At 37.6% G+C, this 14,299-nt stretch overlaps 1 long non-coding RNA gene across 5 annotated transcripts in view; it reads right to left on the minus strand.

Annotated features, from left to right (window-relative positions):
• LOC137210234 (uncharacterized) overlaps positions 1-14,299 on the minus strand; it is a 106,803-nt gene that overhangs the window by 25,723 nt on the left and 66,781 nt on the right. For 4 of the 5 annotated variants that reach the window (XR_010936391.1, XR_010936390.1, XR_010936389.1 and 1 more), the window contains 2 exons: positions 5,185-5,238; positions 2,287-2,392 (listed from right to left, as the gene is read on the minus strand). This is a non-coding gene — a long non-coding RNA (uncharacterized lncRNA). Of the gene's footprint in view, positions 1-2,286; positions 2,393-2,646; positions 2,783-5,184; positions 5,239-14,299 lie in introns of all 5 variants that reach the window. The other variant, XR_010936392.1, reaches the window with a different exon arrangement.

Here is a 14,299-nt window from a genome sequence, read left to right on the forward strand (position 1 = left end):
TTACCTTCCCCTGTGTACATTTGTTTCATGTATTTTAATTGTTCTCTTATCTGCACATAGATATTAATTCCAGAATGTACAAATAGGCACCATTGTGATTTCCCCACCACACTTTATATGATAACATCACTTATGAATGCTATTTACAAGTTTCCAGGCAGACATGGGGTTGATCTAAACTTGTGGGACAACAGCATGCAGATATCTGCTTTCAGTTTGTGTGCATGTTTCCCCCTGTTATTTTCCCTTTTTTATGACTGTATTAATTGTTAGCAGAAGTCTCTATGCAATGACTGAGCAATCCAGCAATGGAATGTAGCAGGTGAGAAATTATTGTTTTGCTTCATCTGAGAAACGTGTCGATACAGCCTAATTCTTATGTCTTGGGACATTTGTGTAGTGATTCGCCACTTAATTCTCAGCATGTGGGCACTAGCTGACCACCGGGACATGAACTGTCCTAACATTGATGTTTTATCGACCTATTTGACACGATACTTGCAGAAATGATGAATCAAAAACTAACCCATCACTAAGGGAAACGGGACATGTGGGAATTGGTATGTTGCACCTCACTGAGTCTTAAGGCATTAAGGCTAAGGATTAATCCAAAGAGGCCGTGAAGGGCATCAAAGCCATACCCTAGCCTCATGCCTCAGTGAGTTAGCAGCAGAATGGAGAGCAAAGGGCCCTGCGGTCTAATCCAGAGCATTGACTTACTATTTGGTCAGGTTTATTTCCATAAATTTCTTTTGACACACAATGCGATACTTCTTTCATTGAAAAAGAGAACTTTAAAAAAGTATAAATAAAATTACTAACCACTTAAGAATATGGTTTCAAAGGATATGAATAAAAGCCATAATTTTTAAAGCCTGTAACCATGAGTAATCTAGGCTGAAAGACCCTGACAGAGTTACAGTGAGACCAACACTGAGGCTTTGAATGTAGTCAATTAAAGGAGATGGCATGGGTCTTTAGACTGAGATAAAGTGTAACGTGAACTAGTCGATGAAGAAATAACATGACAAGGAAATGCCTCTGAACCCTTCCTAGTGCAACATAATTGCTACTGTCACCTCTGCAAACAGTTCAGGTGAATATACAACTTTCCACTGATCTAGAAAATGGATGGAATATTCAGTTTCTCTCTCTCTCTCTCTTTCTCTCTCTCTCCCTCTCTCTCTCTCTCTCTTTTACATGTTACCAATTGTTTTAATCCTAATTGCATTTTAGAAACATCCAAGAAAGTTTTAAAAATACTAATGCCTAGACTCATCCAGAGAAATTGAGGCAGAGTCTCTAGAGGTGTGGTTGAGGCATGGGTATTTTTAAAACTCCCCATGTGACACCAATGAGTATCCAAACTTGAGAGAATTTTGGAGGTTCTAATCAATAGCTTACTCAGTGTAAACAGCAGCATGAGATACATGAGTATGTTATGTATCTATGAACAAATTCCCAGAGTAGATTACAAGCTCCCCCCAAATAATTTGTTCCGTAGTAATATTAAACAGTCACTGCAAACTGCTTAGTAACTGTTTGGGGTTTTTATTTTGCCTTCTTTCGTTTTCCTTTTCTTCTCAACCAAATCAGAGGGAAAATCCCTTATGCTTTCTAAAAACAAGAAAAAACCAGATTGATTGACAATACTACACTTATGTGTACATTTATTTATAGGGAAATGTTTCTGCATTATGCTACTAAGTGACAAATGATTGTCCACACGGGTCAATCTTCTTTCCTTTATAGAATACAACTCTCAGCATCCATCTATAGAGTCAACTGCTATCTTCACTCACTGTTAAAATAAAGAGTCGTTCTTTTTCTTGCCTCTGTCCATACAGGCTGGCTACATTTACTTAGTACAAAAGATGAAAATATAGTAATGTAGCAAGAGCAATAAATGATGGCTGCTAATCTTTGGCCTCATGCACACTCCCACAAATGTTCACTCAGAAAGTGTTTAAGAAATGTTTCCTGAGTGCCATCAGGTGCATAAGAGAAGATCATGTTGGATTCCCTGGAGCTTCTCCATAAATTTATACTCTGAGTAATTTTGCATTTGTGGAAAGCAGATGGTAAGAAGGGATCAGACTTGCAAGAGATCTGTTAACACCTAGGAGCTTGAGAAAGAAAGGAGAACCTTCAAAACATGATGTAGATCTGATATCCATGGAAGGACAGAGGAAAGGAAGGTAGAATGAATAAGAAGAGTCTCAGACTACATTGCAGTTCCAAGAAAGGTTTGGCAAAGCCATTGGGGCATCCTAGAGCCAAACTCACCTGTTGGGGCAGTCTTGTATTCACAGGAATGGCCCGCTTTCTTGGCCACACCAGGCTCTGTCCTGTGCTGGTAACAGTAACTGGAGCCATCAGTCAATCATGATCCCTGTAATAGGAGATCTGAGTGTCATGTTTCTAAGGTTACCCCAGTCCATCCCTGTGCTACATATATCCATTTCTCCATGATGCTTGGTGGCTCAGCTCCACCGTGGTTCGTATGGGCTTATCTTCCCAAAGAGAACCTTAAAAGTGGAAGGTTAGTGAGATGAATAACAGTCCCTCTCTTTGCAAGTGGTCTCAGGGCTACAACTGGTACTCATCCTTGCCCTTTCTCCAGTACCAGTTCTAAATACAACTGACCTGATAAAATGGATCAGAGATCATCTGAATGTGCAGAAGTTGCACTACAGGAAAGGAACTTTGAAAGGATGAGACTTGGAGCTTATGTAGGGTGGCTGGCACTTCTGATGTTCCTCCTCTCTGAGAGGTGGAGCAACTGAGAGAGAGAGAGAAAGAGATGAGAGACTTGGACTGTACAGCATAAACAAGTCCCCTTTATGCTGCTTCTAACTGTAATCAAATGGCTCTGCTCTGGGGGAGATAAAAAAGTGGAGTCCAGATTTATTACATTAGAATGCAAGCAAATGGCACTTGAGCAATGCATAATCTGTAATTCCCAAAGCCTGTTTACCATCCAATTATCCTTCCAGTGGTCCCCAACCTTTTTGGCACTAGGGACCGGTTTCGTGGAGGACCATTTTTCCACAGATGGGGGGGGGGGTCAGGCAGTAATGCGAGCGATGGGGAGATGGGGAGATGGGAAGAGCAGATGAAGCTTCGCTCCTGCTGTGAGGCCTGGTTCCTAACAGCTGCGGACCAATGCCAGTCCATGGCCCGGGGGTTGGAGACCCCTGCTTTACACAGATTTCTGGTAATCTTTGCTTGGAAAGCTGTGACACTGCAGAAAAATGGAACTATTCACAAAGCCTTGTTTCGCACCATCACTTCATCTTGACAAGGTGACTCAAACTTTCATTTCTGAGGTTCTGAGCTCTTGTCAATTAGACAGCTCTTAGGCCAAGTCTTCAGAGTATGTTTGGACACTATTACCATGGGTCCAGGGAGTATCAAGGGGTGTTCAAGTATGTCACCTGTGTTCCATATGGTTTCCTCCTTGACTGCATATTGTAAAAACAGCCCTAATCCCTCTTACTGATCAAGATTGATTACTCCTACCATTATGGTGACTTTTCTGTACACCTACTGATCGTCCCAATTTTCCTGGAACTACTGGGGACATGGTGCCATATAAAGCATGTGCTCTGATTTAGTGCAAACACTACATCTGGAAGGACAGCATTCTGTCCATTCAGAGTTTGCCTCCAAGGTGGTGATTTATCCATGTCTTTAGAAAGCCATTCTAAAGCCAGAAATTGTGTTTCCAAGTCAATGGGTCATGACTTAGCCAGTCTTAAACTCCAGACTCCTTGATCAACACCATTAAAATCCAATTCCAGGGTTGCTTCCTTGACTCCTTCTTGTACTCACTAGCTATTTTTGCAATTTCTCCAATATGTAATCTCTTTTCTCTTTTATCAGACCTTGTACATCCTTAGCCAAGTTATGCTGAGATTTAAACTAGTCCTCAGCTTGTGGGCCAGCAAAAGTGGTATTGGAAGCTACTGAAAGGTCACAAGTCCCTTATGGTAGACAAGCTTTTGCAACGTCTTCCAAAAGGAGAAGTGCTAGCTTTGGATGAAAAAATGTGGGACATCTCTTTAAACTCATAGTGTTCAGGAGTCTGCAGAGTCATATTCTCAGACATTCCTCCAGAAGTTCCATCCCTACTTTCAGGTTCAAAGGTGTTAAGATCTGCCTTGTCAGGGTATTCAAATATCTCTTGATCTCCACTCTGACAGATCTTTGGTATACTGCTCAGCCTTTACTGTTGGAGGTAAGGGCTGTTTTGTAAGTTACTAAAGAGGTCTCTAACTGCTTGCTAATTGCCCTTTGTTTCTCATTATCCCTCCACAAAGAGTCAATACAGATTAGCAGTAACAAACAACTCTGCTCTATTTATAGTCATAGTTCCCACCATATCTTACAAACGCCAGAATCACTTACAACTTCAAGGATATTTCCCTCCACAAATTTATTTCCCTGCATCTTAAACAGGGAAATATTTAGTTAGTGGGTAATCATCTTGTGTTTGGAACTGTCTATGCCCCAAAACTAGTCAGAATGATGTACTTTTCACCAGCACAGTAGATAGTGAATCAATCTCAAATCCTCACTTTACCACCAGTTTTCTTGAACTATTCTATTTTCCATTTACATTAGTGTGGGTTCTCCAAGATGCTGAAGTCAATATGGGATTAGAGATGAAAGTGGGATGGAGGGGCAGCAGAAGAAAGGGGAAAGAATCTTCAGCTTATGATATAAATATCAATCTCGTGTAAGAAAATGGTGATTGGAATGAAGGTTATTGTAGGACATGTCGCAGATTACAGTACAATTTGAAGAATGCTGGGGTTGGGTAGCTGAGTGCTCTCAAGACAAAGTTGTGCCTTGGAAGAGCCCTGCTTTTCACTGAAATGGGTGCACCTTAGGACTTCCTCTGTGCTCGGTCATTGGCTAGGAACAGGACATAGAATATATGGTCTCAGTGTTAGTGCAGTGGTGAATCCACAGGGGCAGCAACTAGTATCATTGGACAGTTATGTTCCTCAGAGCATGAGATCTGACTGGTCTATTTTCATAAACACCTCTACATGTAAGTCTAAGTAAATTGTATTCAGGTAGGTTCCTGTTACCAAAACCAAAGAAGGAAATTCAAAAGATGCCAAGTAGACCCTAATATTGATTTATACAGGAGAACTCCATGGGAAATCAACTTACCTCTTGCACTGAGAAGAATCAACACCATCTCTTGGTGAGACTTCTGGGATCACACTTAAAAAAGAGAGAGAAAGAGAAGAATTTCACTTGACACATATTGGGTTCAAGGTACTGGTGGGAATCTGAAAAATATTGAAAATGTCCAAAAGAGTTGGGAAAGTAGAATGCAAGCTGGATAGACAATTTAGGAAAAGTAATTCCAATTTTTATCCTCTAGGTGCTTTAGTGGAATGCATAGTAGATATAAAGACACAGAAGAATGATGTAAATATAGTGTGTGTGTGTGTGTGTGTGTGTGTGTTTAAGGCATGATTTAGCATCACTAATTTAATCTCATGAATGCCAATAAATTAAAAGTTGAGATGCAGAAAGTGGCTTGAGAATACAAAAATAACACTATAGTTTATTTTTTAGTTCCATGAATTGCTTATATGTGGAATCCTAAAATAAACTGTGTTTTCAAGATGCCCTCAGGCTACATCCCTCAATGAACATATTTTCAAAGAGAACAGATACAGAAGTATCACTTTTAAATTCTGATCTTGACAAAACATTGTGAGTAAACATAGGTAAAACATACCCAGTATTTCTGTTTTAAGACAGCAAATTCTCTTTATAAGACATGGACACACATATATGCAGATATAGATTTATCTAGATCTCTCTCTATATATATAAGAAATTATTAAATAAAATTATACATTTGAAATAAGAGCATTAATTCATGAAAATCATGCCAAATACATGAATACAAAGCTTTTCAAAACTTTTTCAGTCTTAGAGCAAATGTAAACTTCAAAAGTTTCAGGTATATAAATGAAAACAGCCAAGCTAAAAGGAAAAAAAAAGAAGCCGGTTAAAAGTATCTTCTCAAACATTCTAGGGTGCCCCAGGATGAACCATTTAGAAAGCCAAGATCAGAGCAGATCTCTGAATGTAGATCAAGTTTTATCAAAGCCAACTACTTGGTCTGCAAGTGGAACAAAAGACATAGTTTAACAAATGCAGAAATAATGAGGGTTTCAGATTTCTAACCGAGGCTCCAAAAGATATACTCCAGTCTAAAATATCAAAGCATGGGAGTTCACAACTGAAACTACTATTGCCACATAGAATTTCTGCATACCATAGGCAGAATTTATAAAAGCAAAAATTTCAGTCACTTCCTCTTTGTATTTCTCGAATGAGAAGAAAATATATGCTAGATCTAGCCTACAAGAAATTTGCAAATTTCAGTATTTATGTTGGTTGACCAAAGAAATCTGTTGATTCTATGGAAAATTAAAGTCATTACTCTCCCACAGATTCTCAAGATGCTAAATTTCAAAATACTGGCACCAGTCACCAAAAGACCATATTTCAAGGTTGCAAATTTGAAGTTGTGTCTTGGGTGATGGTAATACGTTACAATGAAATATAAAAATGCATATAAATAATAAGGATAACTTAATTAATTATGCAAAACTTTTTTTTGAGATCTCAAAATAACTTCAATCACTTTCTTGTCCATCTGGTTCCAAGCATATGAAATAGAATCAGATCTATATCATCATGAATTCATGTGCTTGATCTTCTATTTGTTATCTAGGTGAGTTAATTCATATAAATCTCAATTTCCACATATTAACATTGAGAATACTATTATTACTCACCTTGTAGTTAAGATGCAATAATAAAACTAAACCACAGTGGCTTACTGGATGCCTTAAAAATGTAGTCAGTACTATATTGTTATTAATACCTTCACATTAAGTATGTAACAATTTGAATGTTCAAATAATTATATAATTACTTCTTTATTAAATAAATATGCATTTTCAATGTATTTCCATTATGTTGTCTTTTGATTGCTGAATTTTTCTTTTTTAACAATTAAAGCAATAGTTGCCCAGATTGGTTCCAGATGGTGGAGTAGAAGGATATGCACTCACTCCCTCTTGCAAGAGCACCAAAATCACAACTAAATGCTGAACAGTCATCAACAGGAAGGCACTGGAACTCACCAAAAAAGACACCCCACATCCAAAGACAAAGGAGAAGCTGCAGTGAGACGGTAGGATGGGCACAATTACAATAAAATCAAATCCCATAACTGCTGGGTGAGTGACTCACAAACTGGAGAACAATTATACCACAGAAGTCAACCCACTGGAATGAGGGTTCTGAGCCCCCATGTGAGGCTTCCCAAACTGGGGGTCTGGCAATGGGAGGAGGAGTTCCCAAAATATCAGACTTTGAAGTCTAGAGGGATTTGATTGCAGACTTCAACAGGACTGAGAGAAACAGTGGCTCCACTCTTGGAGGGCACACACAAAGTAGTGTGTGCATCAGGACCCAGGGGGAAGGAGTAGTGACCCTATAGGAGACTGAACCAGACCTACTTGCTAGTGTTGGAGGGTTTCCTGCAGAGGCAGGGGTGGCTGTGGCTCACCACGGGGACAAGGACACTGGCAGCAGAAGTTCTGGGAAGTACTCCTTGGCATGAGCCCTCCTGGAGTCCATCATTAGCCCAACCAAAGAGCGTGTAGCCTCCAGCACTAGGTCACCTGAAGCCAGAAACCCAACAGGGAGGGAACTCAGCCTGATCCAACAGCAGACAAGCAGATTAAAGTTTTACTGAGCCCTGCCCATCAGAGGAACAACCAGCTATACCCACCACCAGTCTCTCACAACAGGAAGCTTCCACAAGCCTCTTAGATAGCCTTATCCACCAGAGGGCAGACACCAGAAGCAAGAAGAACTACAATCTTTCAGCCTGTGGAACGAAAACCACACTCACAGAAAGACAGACAAAATGAAAAGGCAGAGAACTAAGTACCAGATGAAGGAACAAAATGAAACCCGAGAAAAACAACTAAATGAAGTGGAGCTAGGCAACTTCCAGAAAAAGATTTCAGAATAACGATAGTGAAGATGATCCAAGACCTCAAAAAGAATGGAGGCAAAGATCAAGAAGATGCAAGAATTGTTGAAAAAAGACCTAGAAGAATTAAAGTACAAACACCTAGAATAATTAAAGAACAAAAAAACAGATGGACAATACAATAACTGAAATGAAAAATACACTAGAAGGAATCAATAGCAGAATAACTGAGTCAGAGGCATGGATAAGTGACCTGGAACACAGAATGGTGGAATTCACAGCAATGGAACAGAATAAAGAAAAAACAATGAAAAGAAATTAAGACAGCCTAAGAGACCACTGGGACAACATTAAACGTACCAACATTCTCATTATAGGGGTCTCAGAAGGAGAAGAGAGAGAAAGGACCCAAGAAAATATTTGAAGAGATTATAGTCGAAAAATACCCTAACATGGGAAAGGAAATAACTACCCAAATACAGGAAGTGAAGAGAGTCCCAGGCAGGATAAACCCAAGGAGAAACATGCTGAGACACACAGTAATCAAACTGACAAAAATTAAAGACAAAGGAAAGTTATTAAAAGTAACAAGAGAAAAACAACAAATAACATACAAGGGAACTTCCATAAGGTTAACAGCTGATTTCTCAGCAGAGACTCTAGAATCTAGAAGGGAATGGCATGATATATTTAAAGTGATGAAAGGGAAGAACCTACAACCAAGATTACTCTACCAGCAAGGATCTCATTCAGATTCGATGGAGAAATCAAAAACTTTACACACAAGCAAAAGCTAAGAAAATTCAGCACCACCAAACCAGCCCTACAACAAATGCTAAAGGAACTTCTCTAAGTGGGAAACACACAGAAAAAAAGGACCTACAAAAGCAAACCAAAAACAATTAAGAAAATTGTAATAGGAACATACGTATCAATAATTACCTTAAATGTGAATGGATTAAATGCTCCAACCAAAAGACACAGTCTCGCTGAATGGATACAAAAACAAGACCCATATATATGCTGTCTACAAGAGACCCATTTAAGACCTAAGGACACATACAGACTGAAAGTGAGGGGATGGAGAAAGATATTTCATGCAAATGGAAATCAAAAGAAACCTGGAGTAGCAATACTCATATCAGACAAAACAGACTTTAAAATAAAGAATGTTACAAGAGATAAGGAAGGACACTATGTAATGATCAAGGGATCAATCCAAGAAGAAGATATTACAATTATAAATATATATGCACCTAACATAGAAGCAGGTCAATACATAAGGCAAATGCTAACAGCCATAAAAGAGGAAATCAACAGTAACACAATAATAGTGGGTGACTTTAACACTTCACTTACAGGAATGGACAGATCTTCCAGACAGAAAATTAAAGAAACACAAGCTTTAAATGACACAATAGATCAGAAAGATTTAATTGATATTTATAGGACATTCCATCCCAAAACAGCAGATTAAATTCTTCTCAAGTGTACATGGAACATTCTCCGGGATAGATTACATCTTGGGTCACAAATCAAGCCTCAGTAAATTTAAGAAAATCGCAATCATATCAAGCATCTTTTCTGATCAAAACACTATGAGATTAGAAATAAATAACAGGGGAAAAAAGTAAAAAAACACAAACACTTGGAGGCTAAACAATATGTTACTAAATAACCAAGAAATAACTGAAAAAATCAAAGAGGAAATCAAAAAATACCTAGAGACAAATCACAACAAAAACATGATGATCTAAAACCTAGAGGATGGGAAGTTTGTAGCAATACAATCCTACCTCAAGGAACAAGAAAAATCTCAAATAAAAAACCTAAACTTACATCAAAAGGAACTGAAGAAATAAATGCAATAGAAACAGAGAAAACAATAGCAAAGATAATAAAACAAAAAGCTGGTTCTTTGAGAGGACAAACAAAATTGATAAACCTTTAGCCAGATGCATCAAGAAAAAGAGGGAGAGGACCCAAATCAATGAAATTAGAAATGAAAAAGGAAAAGTTACAATGGACACTGCAGAAATACAAAACATCATAAGAGACTACTACAAGCAATTTTATGCCAAGGACAACCTGGAAGAAATAGACAAATTCTTAGAAAGGTATAACCTTCCAAGACTGAACCAGGAAGAAATAGAAAATATGAACAGACCAAACACAAGTGCTGAAATTGAAAATGTGACTAAAAATCTTCCAACAAACCAAAGTCCACGACCAGATGGCTTCACAGGTGAATTCTACCCAACATTTAGAGAAGAGCTAACACCTATATTTCTCAAACTCTTCCAAAAACTTGCAGAGGAAGAAGCACTCCCAAACTCATTCTACGAGGCCACCATCAACCTGATACCAAAACCAGACAAACATACTACAGAAAAAGAAAATTACAGACCAATATCACTGATGAACATAGATGCAAAAATCCTCAACAATATACTAGCAAACAGAATCAAACAACACATTAAAAGGATCATACACCATGATCAAGTGGGAGTGGGATTTATCCAAGGGATACAAGAATTATTCAAAATATGCAAATCAACCAATGTGATATACCATGTTAACAAGTTGAAGAATAAAAACCATATGATCATCTCAATAGATGCAGAAAAAGCTTTTGACAAAATTCAACACCAATTTATGATGAAAAACTCTCTGGAAAGTGGGCATAGAGGGAACCTACCTCAACATAATAAAGGCCATATATAACAAACCCACAGCAAACATCATTCTCGACGGTGAAAAACTGAAAACATTTCCTCTAAGATCAGGAACAAGACGAGGATGACCACTCTTGCCACTATTATTCAACATAGTTTTGGAAGTCCTAGCCAGAGCCATCAGAGAAGAAAAACAAATAAAAGGAATACAAATTTGGCAAGAAGTAAAAGTGTCACTGTTTGCAGGTGACATGATACTATACATAGATAATCCTAAAGATGCCACCAGAAAACTAATAGAGCTAATCAATGAATTTGGTAAAGTAGCAGGATACAAAATTAATGCACAGAAATCTCTTGTATTCCTGCACACTAACAATGAAAGAACAAAAAGAGAAATTAAGGAGCAATTCCATTCACTATTGCAACAAAAAGAATAAAATACCTAGGAATAAACCTACCTAAGAAGGTAAAAGACCTGTGCTCAGAAAACTATAAGACACTGATGAAAGAAATCAACGATGGCACAAACAGATGGAGAGATATACCATGTTCTCAGATTGGAAGAATCAATATTGTGAAAATGACTATACTACCCAAAGCAATCTACAGATTCAATGCAATCCCTATCAAATTACCAACGGCAGTTTTCAAAGAACGAGAACAATAAATCTTAAAATTTGTATGGAGACACAAAAGACCCCGAATAGCCAAAGCAATCTTGAGGGAAAAAACGGAGCTGGAGGAATCAGGCTGGCTGACTTCAGACTATACTACAAAGCTAGAGTAATCAAGACAGTATGGTACTGGCACAAAAACATAAATATAGATCAGTGGAACAGGATAGAAAGTCAAGAGATAAACCCACGCACGTGTGGTCAACTAATCTATGACAAAGAAGGCAAGGATATACAATGGAGAAAAGACAGTCTCTTCAATAAGTGGTGCTGGGATAACTGAACAGCAGCTACATGTAAAAGGATGAAATTAGAACACTCCCTAACACCATACACAAAAATAAACTGAAAATGGTTAAAAGACCTAAATGTAAGACTGGATACTATAAAACTCTTAGAAGAAAACATAGGCAGAGCACTCTTTGACATAAATCACAGCAAGATCTTTTTTGTCCTACCTCGTAGAGTAATGGAAATTAAAACAAAAAATAAACAAACGGGACCTAATGAAACTTAAAAGCTTTTGCACAGTAAAGGAAACTGTAAAGAAGACAAAAAGACAACCCACAGAATGGGAGAAATATCTGCAAATGAATCAATGGACAAAGGATTATTCTCCAAAATATATAAACAACTCATGCAGCTCAATATTAAAAAAAAGAAACAACCCAATCCCAAAATGGGCAGAAGACCTAAATAGACATTTCTGCAAAGAAGACATACTGATGGCCAAGAGGCACATGAAAAGCTGCTCAACATCACTAATTATTAGAGAAATGCAGATCAAGACTACAATGAGCAATCACCGCACACCAGTCAGAATGGCCATCATAAAAAAATCTACAAACAATAAATGCTGGAGAGCGTGTGGAGAAAAGGGAACCCTTGTACACTGTTAATGGGAATGTAAGTTGATACAGCCACTATGGAAAACAGTATGGAGGTTCCTTAAAAAACTAAAAATAGAGCTATCATATGACCCAGCAATCCCACTACTGGGTGTTTACCTAGAGAAAACTATAATTCAAAAAGACACATGCACCCCAATGTTCCTGGCAGCACGGTTTACAATAGCCAGGTCATGGAAGCAATGTAAATGCCCATCAACAGATGAATGGATAAAGAAGATGTGGTACAATGGAATATTACTAGTCATAAAAAGCAATGAAATTGGGTCATTTGTAGGGATGTGGCTGGACCTAGAGACTGTCAGACAGGGTGAAGTAAGCCAGAAAGAGAAAAACAAATATTGAATATTAACACATATATGTGGAATCTAGAAAATAGTACAGATGAAACAGTTTGCAAGGCAGAAGTAGAGCCATATATGTAGAGAATAAAATGTAAGGACACCAAGGAGGGTGGGTGGGATGAACTGGGAGACTGGGATTGACATATATACACTAATATGTATAAAATAGATAAATAATTAAAACCTGCTGTATAAAAAAATAAAATTCAAAAATTCAAATTAAAAAAAGATGAAGAAATCCTTTAAAATAAATAAATAAAGCAATAGTTGCCCAATATTAATGTGAGTAAGAGCTTGTAAAAACATGGATTTTGCATCTGTGAACCTGCATTTTAATGAAGCACCACAGATAATTTTATATAGGTTCATTTTGGACAATACTGACATAATGATTTCTAGGAATAATTTACATGTAGTGCTATAAGTGGTGTTCAATTTCAAATGAAAAGCTTTTTGGATTTTGCAATAAAATAAATCTGTTAAGGAAAGAATGTTTGTATCCCCCCCGAATTCATATGTTGAAGCACTAACCTCCAACACGATGGTATTAAATGGTAGGGTCTTTGGAAGGTAATTAGCTCTATATGAAGTCATAAGGATGGAGCCCCCATGATAGGATTAATGCTCTTCTAGAAATTGGACAGGCACAGAGCTTCCACAGTGTGAGGACACACTGTGAGAATTTGGTTATCTGTAAGCCAGGAAGATGGTCATCACCAGAACCCAACCATACTGGCACCATGATCTCAGACTTTCAGCCTCAAGAAGTGTGAGAAATTAAATTCATGTTTTTTAAGTCTCCTAGGATATTTTGTTATGACAACAAACTGAATAATACAAACCCAAATCATCCCAAGCATTTATTTGACTTAAACCATGCCCTCACAATGAGATATTACTTCACACTTGTCCCAACAGCTAATCATCAAAAGGTCTACAAACAACAAATGTTGGTGAGGATGTGGAGAAAAGGGAACCCTCTTACACTGTTGGTGGGAATGTAAACTGGTGCAGCCACTATGGAAAACAGTACGGAGGTCCACAAAAAACTAAAAATGGAAGTACCATATGATCCAGCAATTCAACTGCTGGATATATATCTGAAGAAAAAAAAATACTAATTCAAAAAGATACATGCATCCCAAAGTTCATGACAGCATTATTTACAATAGTTAAGATATGAAAGCAAAATAAGTGTCCATCAACTGATGAGTGGATAAAGAAGATGTGGTGTATGTATAAAATGGAATACTACTCAGTCATGAAAACAGAATGTAATTCTGCCATTTGCAACAATGTTAATGGACCTAGAGGGTATTATGCTTAGTAAAATAAATCAGACAGAGAGAGACAAATACTGTATGTTGACACTTATATGTGGACTCTAAAAAATAAAACAAATGAATATGTATAAAAGGAAATAGAAACGTATTCACAGATATAGACAAACTAGTAGATACCAGTGGGGCGAAGGAAGGAAGGAGGGGAAAGATAAAGGTATGGATTTAAGAGCTACAAACTACTACATATAAAGTAAATGTGCATCAAGGATATATTGTACAGCACAGGAAAATATAGCTATTATTTTGTAATAACTTTAAATGGAGTATAATCTATAAAATATTGAATCTCTATGTTGTATACCTGA

The sequence above is a fragment of the Pseudorca crassidens genome, chromosome 17 (assembly GCF_039906515.1).
Source record: "Pseudorca crassidens isolate mPseCra1 chromosome 17, mPseCra1.hap1, whole genome shotgun sequence".
Taxonomy (NCBI): Eukaryota; Metazoa; Chordata; class Mammalia; order Artiodactyla; family Delphinidae; genus Pseudorca; species Pseudorca crassidens.